The sequence below is a fragment of the Artemia franciscana genome, chromosome 1, assembly GCF_032884065.1.
Source record: "Artemia franciscana chromosome 1, ASM3288406v1, whole genome shotgun sequence".
In the NCBI taxonomy this organism is placed as follows: domain Eukaryota; kingdom Metazoa; phylum Arthropoda; class Branchiopoda; order Anostraca; family Artemiidae; genus Artemia; species Artemia franciscana.
Window position 1 is genome coordinate 46,652,590 of NC_088863.1, and position 8,755 is coordinate 46,661,344.

At 34.0% G+C, this 8,755-nt stretch overlaps 1 long non-coding RNA gene across 1 annotated transcript in view; it reads left to right on the top strand.

Moving 5' to 3' along the window:
- The window catches only part of LOC136030606 (uncharacterized), a 311,523-nt gene extending 302,993 nt beyond the window's left edge, over positions 1 to 8,530 (top strand). The window contains exon 2 of the long non-coding RNA XR_010618345.1: positions 8,352 to 8,530. This is a non-coding gene — a long non-coding RNA (uncharacterized LOC136030606). The remainder of the gene's footprint in view (positions 1 to 8,351) is intronic.
- The last annotated feature ends 225 nt before the right edge of the window (positions 8,531 to 8,755 follow it).

Below are 8,755 nucleotides of genomic sequence, written 5' to 3' on the forward strand. Positions count from 1 at the left end.
AAGTAATTTGCCATGGGGGAAGACAATTTCCATGAAGGGAGCGCAGGATTTACTAGTATTACTTAAAAAAAACAATGGAAAAATAAATATGAAAACGTTTTTTTTTTCAGCTGGAAGTAAGGATCAGCATTAAAACTTAAAACAAATAGAAATTATTACCCAAATGAGGGGCTCACCTCCTCCTAATACCTCACTCTTTACGCTCAAGTATTTTAGTAATTTCAACTATTTATTCTACGGCTTTTGTGATTAAGGAGTCATCCTTAATGAATTGGGACAAAATTTCAGCTTTAGTGTAAAGAGCGAGGTACTGACGAGGGGGCGAACCCCCTCATATATATGTAATAAAAACATGAGAATTCAAAAGTTCTTTATGTAAGCTAATTTACAAGTTACGTATATCATCTACTAATAAACAGATTCGTAAAAAATTATAAGTTCTAGTTGCCTTTTAATTAACCGAAAATCGGAGGGCAACTAGGCTTCCTCCCCCGCTCTTTTTTTCTCAAAATCATTCGATCAAAATTATGAGAAAGCCATGTAGCCAAAAAAATAAATATGCAAATTTCGTTTTAATTATTCCTCTGCGGAGAGCCAAAATCAAAACATGCATTGATTCAAAAACGTTCAGGAATTAGATAAAAAAAAATAGTTTTTTATTTAACTGAAAGTAAGGAGTGACATTAAAACTTAAAACTCATAACTCCGTATATGAAATGGGTTGTCCCCTCTGCAGTCTTTACGCTAAGGTTTGACTCTTTGCCACAATTCTACTTTTTAAACAATTAAAAACTTTAGTGTAAAGAGCGTGGGACTGCGGAGGGGACAACCCATTTCATATACGGAGTAATTTCTGTTAGTTTTAAGTTTTAATGTCGCTCCTTACTTTCAGTTAAAAAAACTAGTTTTTTTTTATTAATTTCTGAACGTTTTTGAATTAATGCATGTTTGATTTTGGCTCTCCGCACATAAATTATTGAAATGAAATTAGTATATTATTTTTTTTTTGGCTAAATGTCTTTCTCTTAGTTTTGATCAGACGATTTTGAGAAATAAGAGGTGGGAAGGAGGCCTAGCTGCCCTCCAATTTTTCGGTTACTTAAAAATGCTGCTTGAACTTTTAATATTCAACGAACGTTTTTATTAGTAAAAAAATATACGTAACTTAAGAATTAACTTACGTAACAAACTTTTATATTCTTATGTTTTTATTATGTGTACGAGGGGGTTTGTACCCTCGTTAATACCTCGCTCTTTACACTAAATCGTAAGTTTTGTCCCAATTCTTTAAGAATGACCCCTGAATCAAAAAGGCCGTAGAATAAATAGTTGAAATCACTAAAAATATTTTAGCATAAAGAGCGAGGTATTTATCTCCTCCTAAATACCTCGCTCTTTATGCTAAAGTATTTTTAGAACCCCTCATATGCGTAATAATCTCTGTTCGTTTTAAATTCAATGCTATTCCTTACTTTCATTGAAAAAATGTTTTCATGTTTACTTTTTCATTGTTTTTTTTTAAAGTAATGCTAGAAAATCTTGCGCCCTTTTCATTGAATTTTTCTTCCCCATGACATATTCCTCAAAGGAAAGATCCTCCCACAAAGCCCTCTCCCATCAACCCAACCCCCCAAACCAAAAAATCCCTATGAAAACGTCTGTACACTTCCCAATAACCATTACTATATGTAAACACTGGTCAAAGTTTGTAACTTGCAGCCCCTCCCTCAGGGATTGTGGGGGAGTAAGTCATTCCCAAAGACATAGTTTATTATGGTTTTCGACTATGCTGAACAAAATGGCTATCTTAAAATTTTAATCGGTTGACTTTTGGAAAAAATGAGCATGGGAGGGGGCCTATTTGCCCTCAAATTTTTTGGTCACTTAAAAAGGGTACTAGAACTTTTCATTTCCGTTAGAATGAGCCCTCTCGCGACATTCTAGGACCACTTGGTCGATAAGATGACCCCTGGGGAAAAAAAAACAAACAACAAACAAATAAACACGCACCCGTGATTTGTCTTATGGCAAAAATACAAAATTCCACATTTTTTAGATAGGAGCTTGAAATTTTTACTATAGAGTTCTCTGATATACCGAATGCGATTGTGTGATTTTCGTTAAGATTCTATGACTTTTAGTGGATGTTTCCTCCTTTTTTCCAAAATAGGGCAAATTTTCTCAGGCTCGTAACTTTTGCTGACAAAGACTAAATTAATTGAAACTTATATATTTAGAATCAGCGTAAAAATTCGATTCTTTGATGGATCTTTTAGCATCAAAATTCCGTTTTTTAGAGTTTCGTTTACTATTGAGCCGGGTCGCCCCTTACTACAGTTCCTTACCACGAACTGTTTGAAAAGAAAATAATTCGGTATTTCGGGGCTTCTGACATTATTACTCCTTTGAGGAAGTTAGGCTCAAAATTGAAAAAGGATTATATTTTTTCTCTGGGCCCCTTCCACCTCTTAGTTCGTTTATTTGCCCGTTAGTTTTCACCTGTTTTCGCTTTATAGTTGTGTTATCTCTTAGCAGTTCTTTCGTTAGTTGAGTTATGGTTGTGGTATAATGTTTTATCGCTTGTATAGTTGTGTTATTTTCAAATTATACTCCATAATAGAGAGGCTCCGAATACCCAGCATTGTATATAAAGCTCTTAATTTGAGGTTTTTTTTAACGTGACCAGATTCGTCCTGCGCCCTTTTCATTGAATTTTTTCCCCCATGGCATATTTCTCCAAGGAAAGATCCTCCCACATAGCCTCTTCCCTCAACCCTACCCCCAAAACCAAAAAAATCCCCCTGAAAACGTCTGTACACTTTCCAATAACCATTATTATATGTAAACACTGGTTGAAGTTTGTAACTTGCAACCCCTCCCACGGTGACTGTGGGGGAGTAAGTCATCCCCAAAAACATAGTTATTATGATTTTCAACTATGCTAAACAAAATGGCTATCTCAAAATTTTGATCCGTTGACTTTGGGAAAAAAATGAGCGTAGGAGGGGGCCTAGATGCCCTCCAATTTTTTCGGTCACTCAAAAAGAGCACTAGAACTTTTCATTTCCGTTAGAATGAGCCCTCTTGCGACATTCTAGGACCACTTGGCCGATACGATGACCCCTGGGAAAAAAAAACAAAAAACAAATAAACACGCACCCGTGATTTGTCTTCTGGCAAAAAATGCAAAATTCCACATTTTTGTAGATAGGAGTTTGAAACTTCTACAGAAGGGTTCTCTGATACGCTGAATCTGATGGTGTGATTTTCGTTAAGATCCTACGACTTTATAGGGGTGTTTCCCCCTATTTTCTAAATAAGGCAAATTTTCTCAGGCTCGTAACTTTTGATGGCTAAGACTAAAGCTTTTGATGGCTAAGACTAATGGCTAAGACTTGATGAAACTTATATATTTAAAATCAGCATTAAAATGCGATTCTATTGACGTAGCTATTGATATCAAAATTCAATTTTTTAGAGTTTTGGTTACTATTGAGCTGATCGCTCCTTACTACAGTTCGTTACCACGAACTGTTTGATATTAATATTTGTGATAATAATAAATTAAGTTTTAAAATGTATAATAAAACGGACGATTTTGATTTTGAAGTGATTAGTTTCCCATTCCCTGAAAGTAATATACACTCAAATATCACATATTCAGCGTTTTCCCACAGTTACTTCGTTATGCAAGGATTTGTAGTAATTATATTGATTTTAAAAATAGATGTAAAATCTTAAGCCAAACATTGATATCAAGAGGTTTTCTGCAAATAAATTAACTTGGCAATTTAAAAAATTTAGTTTTCATTATAACGAACTTTTGAATAAATATCAAAAGAATTATCTAGAAATACTTAAAGAAATTTTCAACTAATTTCGGAGGTTCGAGAAATGTTGTCGCAGCGCCATTTATTTTGAATTGTGTTTCTAATTGAGCGGATTTTTTTTTTAAATTAGCCACATGGTAAAGATAAATTCTATAATTTTTTAGTTCATTCAGGTTTTCTGCAATGTGTTAATATTTGTGATTTGGTAAAATTTATAATATTTAGTTTACCTATTGTTGCTAAAAAGATGGATATATTAACAGGATAAGCTTGTTTTGGTTTTACTTGGTTGTTTTACATTTGCTGTTTTTTTTTCTTTCATAGGCATGAATTTTGGGGGTGATACCTGACACGGGGATGCCATGGATATTCTGTGGTAGCCACAACACTGTGCTGGGTAGAGAATTTAAAGTGGCGAAACCCTATATAGACCAGTTTATTCTCCTGATGAGCCCTTGTGTTGGATTTTGCCTCTGAATTATTTGTCTATATTATTTTTTCTATTGTTTGGTAAATGACGACTTATACTTATTGACGACATGACTGCCTGTCCATGGATTATTCTTTATGGTTGATTGTGTATGGCTATGCTGTTTGACCTATGTGATTGTATGGATGAGTAGGGTTAAGGCCTCATTCAAGTGCTGGTCTATATTAATCACTAATTTAGGATAACAGTCTTCCTTTTCTCCTTCTGTCTCTCTCTCTCTTTTTTTTTGTGTTTGTGTTTGTGCTGTTGCATTGGTGATTTCTCTTTTAATGATATATATATATATATATATATATATACTAGCTGTTGGGGTGGCGCTTCGCGCCACCCCAACACCTAGTTGGTGGGGCGCTTCGCGCCCCCCCAAGCCCCCCCCGCGCGCGTAAGTCGTTACGCGCCATTGTAGTTGTGTCCCTGTGTCCCACCTGTGAATAGAGATAGATATAAATATATGTTTTTAACTACGTAAAACATGCGAATATACAACATTCTTCGCTGTCCCATTGTCTGTGCATATAATAGATTGTCAGGTTTACTAACTCTTGAACATGCAACATATAATTGTCCATGGGAAAAACAATCCGTATTCAGATCTATACCTCATTATTCTAATGATGTGTCCTGTGTCCCGGTCGTCATTTTATATTCCCTGTGTCCCGGTCGTCATTTTTTTCCCGGTGTCCCAGTTTGTAATTTCTCTTTGAGTGTCCCGGTCGTCATTTATATTCCCTGTGTCCCGGTGTCCCGGTCGTCATTTGTGTCCCGGTCTGTAATTCCTATTCGAACAATCCCTGTGTCCCGGTGGTCATTTATATATCCCGCCTGTGCCCCGGCGTCCCTGTTGTAGTTGTGTCCCTGTGTCCCGGTCGTCATTTATATTCCCTGTGTCCCGGTCGTGATTGTGTCCGGGGTGTCCCAGTCTGTAATTTCTCTTTGAGGTTCCCGGTCGTCACTTATATTCCCTCTGTCTCGGTCTAATGACGTTACCGTCAAAGCAAAAATGACGACAACTAATTTCATGACGTCAACCGACACAGAAACATGACGTCACCTGATCCACAGATCTTCAGACAGACAGACAACTTATTTTTATATATATAGATATACTAGCTGTTGGGGTGGCGCTTCGCGCCACCCCAACACCTAGTTGGTGGGGGCGCTTCGCGCCCCCCCCAAGCCCCCCGCGCGCGTAAGTCGTTACGCGCCATAATAGTTACGCGCCATTGTAGTTGTGTCCCTATGTCCCACCTGTGAATATAGATATATATATATATATGGTTTTAACTACGTAAAACTTGCGAATATACAACATTCTTTGCTGTCCCATTGTCTTTGCATATAAATAGATTGTCAGGTTATCCCCTGTTTCCCCCGGTGTCCCCGTTGTAGTTGTGTCCCTGTGTCCCGGTCGTCATTTATATTCCCTGTGTCCCGGGTCCCGGTCATCATTTGTATCCCGGTGTCCCGGTCTGTATATACATTCGTTTTTTAGTTTTGTTTTCTCCTTTATTTTTTTCCTTTTTTTTTCTTTTTTAGCTTATTTAGATTTTTAGATTTTTTAGTTTTTTTTATTAGTTTTTAGTTGGTGGGGGCGCTTCGCGCCCCCCCCCAAGCCCCCCCGCGCGCGCAAGTCGTTACGCGCCATAATAGTTACGCGCCATTGTAGTTGTGTCCCTATGTCCCACCTGTGAATATAGATATATATATATATATGGTTTTAACTACGTAAAAACTTGCGAATATACAACATTCTTTGCTGTCCCATTGTCTTTGCATATAAATAGATTGTCAGGTTATCCCCCTGTTTCCCCCGGTGTCCCCGTTGTAGTTGTGTCCCTGTGTCCCGTCGTCATTTATATTCCCTGTGTCCCGGGTCCCGGTCATCATTTGTATCCCGGTGTCCCGGTCTGTATATACATTCGTTTTTTAGTTTTGTTTTTCTCCTTTATTTTTTCCTTTTTTTTTCTTTTTTAGCTTATTTAGATTTTTAGATTTTTTAGTTTTTTTTATTAGTTTTTAGTTTTTATTTCTTTTTAGTTTTTTTGTCCCGGTCGTCATTTATATCCCCCTGTTTCCCCCGGTGTCCCCGTTGTAGTTGTGTCCCTGTGTCCCAGTCGTTATTTATTTTTTAGTTTTTTACCTTTTTTTAGTTTTTTAGTTTTTTAGCTTTTTAATTTTTTTATTAGTTTTTAGTTTTTTTTGTAGTTTTTGCCTTTTTTTTAGTTTTTTTAGTTTTTTAGCTTTTTATTAGTTTTTAGTTTTTTTTGTAGTTTTTTGCCTTTTTTAGTTTTTTTAGTTTTTTAGCTTTTTATTTTTTTTATTAGTTTTTAGTTTTTTTTGTAGTTTTTGCCTTTTTTAGTTTTTTCAGTTTTGACGTCACCTGATCCAGTTTTTCAGGTGACGTCACCTGATCCACGATCCACAGATCCACAGACAACTTATTTTTATATATATATAGATAGTTTTTTTTTTTTTACTTATGTCCTGGTCGTCATTTATACTCCCTGTATCCCGGTGCTTTGTTGATTGCTAATCGAACATTCCTTTTGTCCTGGTCGCTTTCTCTTTGAGTGTCGTCATTTATTAGTTTTTTTCCTTTTTTTTTTAGTTTTTTATTGGTTTTTACCTTTATTTTAGCTTATTTTTCAGTTTTTTCCTTTTTTTAGTTTTTTTTTATTTTTTATTTTTTTTAGTTTTTTACCTTTTTTTAGTTTTTTTAGTTTTTTTAGTTTTTTAGCTTTTTACTTTTTTTATTAGTTTTTAGTTTTTTTTTGTAGTTTTTGCCTTTTTTTAGTTTTTTCAGTTTTTTTTTAGTTTTTTATGGTTTTTACCTTTATAGTTTTTTTAGTTTTTAGCTTTTTTATTTTTTTTATTAGTTTTTAGTTTTTTTTTGTAGTTTTTGCCTTTTTTTAGTTTTTTCAGTTGTGACGTCACCTAATCCAGTTTTTTCAGGTGACGTCACCTGACACATCCATCCACACATCCACAGACAACTTATTTTTATATAGATAGATAGATATCTATCTATCTATATCTTCTATATATATAAAAATAAGTTGTCTGTGGATGGATGTTGGGGTGGCGCGAAGCGCCACCCCAACAGCTAGTATATAAAAATAAGTTGTCTGTCTGTGGATGGATGGATGGATGTGTCAGGTGACGTCACCTGAAAAAACTGGATTAGGTGACGTCAAAACTGAAAAAACTAAAAAAAGGCAAAAACTACAAAAAAAACTAAAAACTAATAAAAAAAATAAAAAAGCTAAAAAACTAAAAAAACTATAAAGGTAAAACCAATAAAAAACTAAAAAAAAAACTGAAAAAACTAAAAAAAGGCAAAAACTACAAAAAAAAACTAAAAACTAATAAAAAAAGTAAAAAAAGCTAAAAAACTAAAGAAACTAAAAAAACTAAAAAAAGGTAAAAAACTAAAAAAATAAAAAATAAATAAAAACTAAAAAAAGGAAAAAACTGAAAAATAAGCTAAAATAAAGGTAAAAACCAATAAAAAACTAAAAAAAAAGGAAAAAAAACTAATAAATGACGACACTCAAAGAGAAAGCGACCAGGACAAAAGGAATGTTCGATTAGCAATCAACAAAGCACCGGGACACAGGGAGTATAAATGACGACCAGGACATAAGTAAAAAAAAAAAAACTATCTATATATATAAAAATAAGTTGTCTGTGATCTGTGGATCGTGGATCAGGTGACGTCACCTGAAAAAACTGGATCAGGTGACGTCAAAACTGAAAAAACTAAAAAAAGGCAAAAACTACAAAAAAACTAAAAACTAATAAAAAAATAAAAAAGCTAAAAAACTAAATAAACTAAAAAAAGGCAAAAACTACAAAAAAAACTAAAAACTAATAAAAAAGCTAAAAAACTAAAAAAACTAAAAAAAAGGCAAAACTACAAAAAAACTAAAAACTAATAAAAAAAATAAAAAAGCTAAAAAACTAAAAAACTAAAAAAATTAAAAAAAGGTAAAAAACTAAAAAAACTAAAAACTAAAAAAAAACTAAAAAAGGTAAAAACTAAAAGAACTAAAAAAGAAAAAAATAAATGACGACACTCAAAGAGAAAGCGACCAGGACAAAAGGAATGTTCGATTAGCAATCAACAAAGCACCGGGACACAGGGAGTATAAATGACGACCAGGACACAAGTAAAAAAAAAAAATTAACAAAACTAAAAAGAAGGTAAAAACTACAAAAAAACTAAAAAGAAAAAAAAACTAAAAACTAATAAAAAAACTAAAAAATCTAAAAATCTAAATAAACTAAAAAAGAAAAAAAAAGGAAAAAAATAAAGGAGAAAAACAAAACTAAAAAACGAATGTATATACAGACCGGGACACCGGGATACAAATGACGACCGGGACCCGGGACACAGGGAATATAAATGACGACCGGGACACAGGGACACAACTAC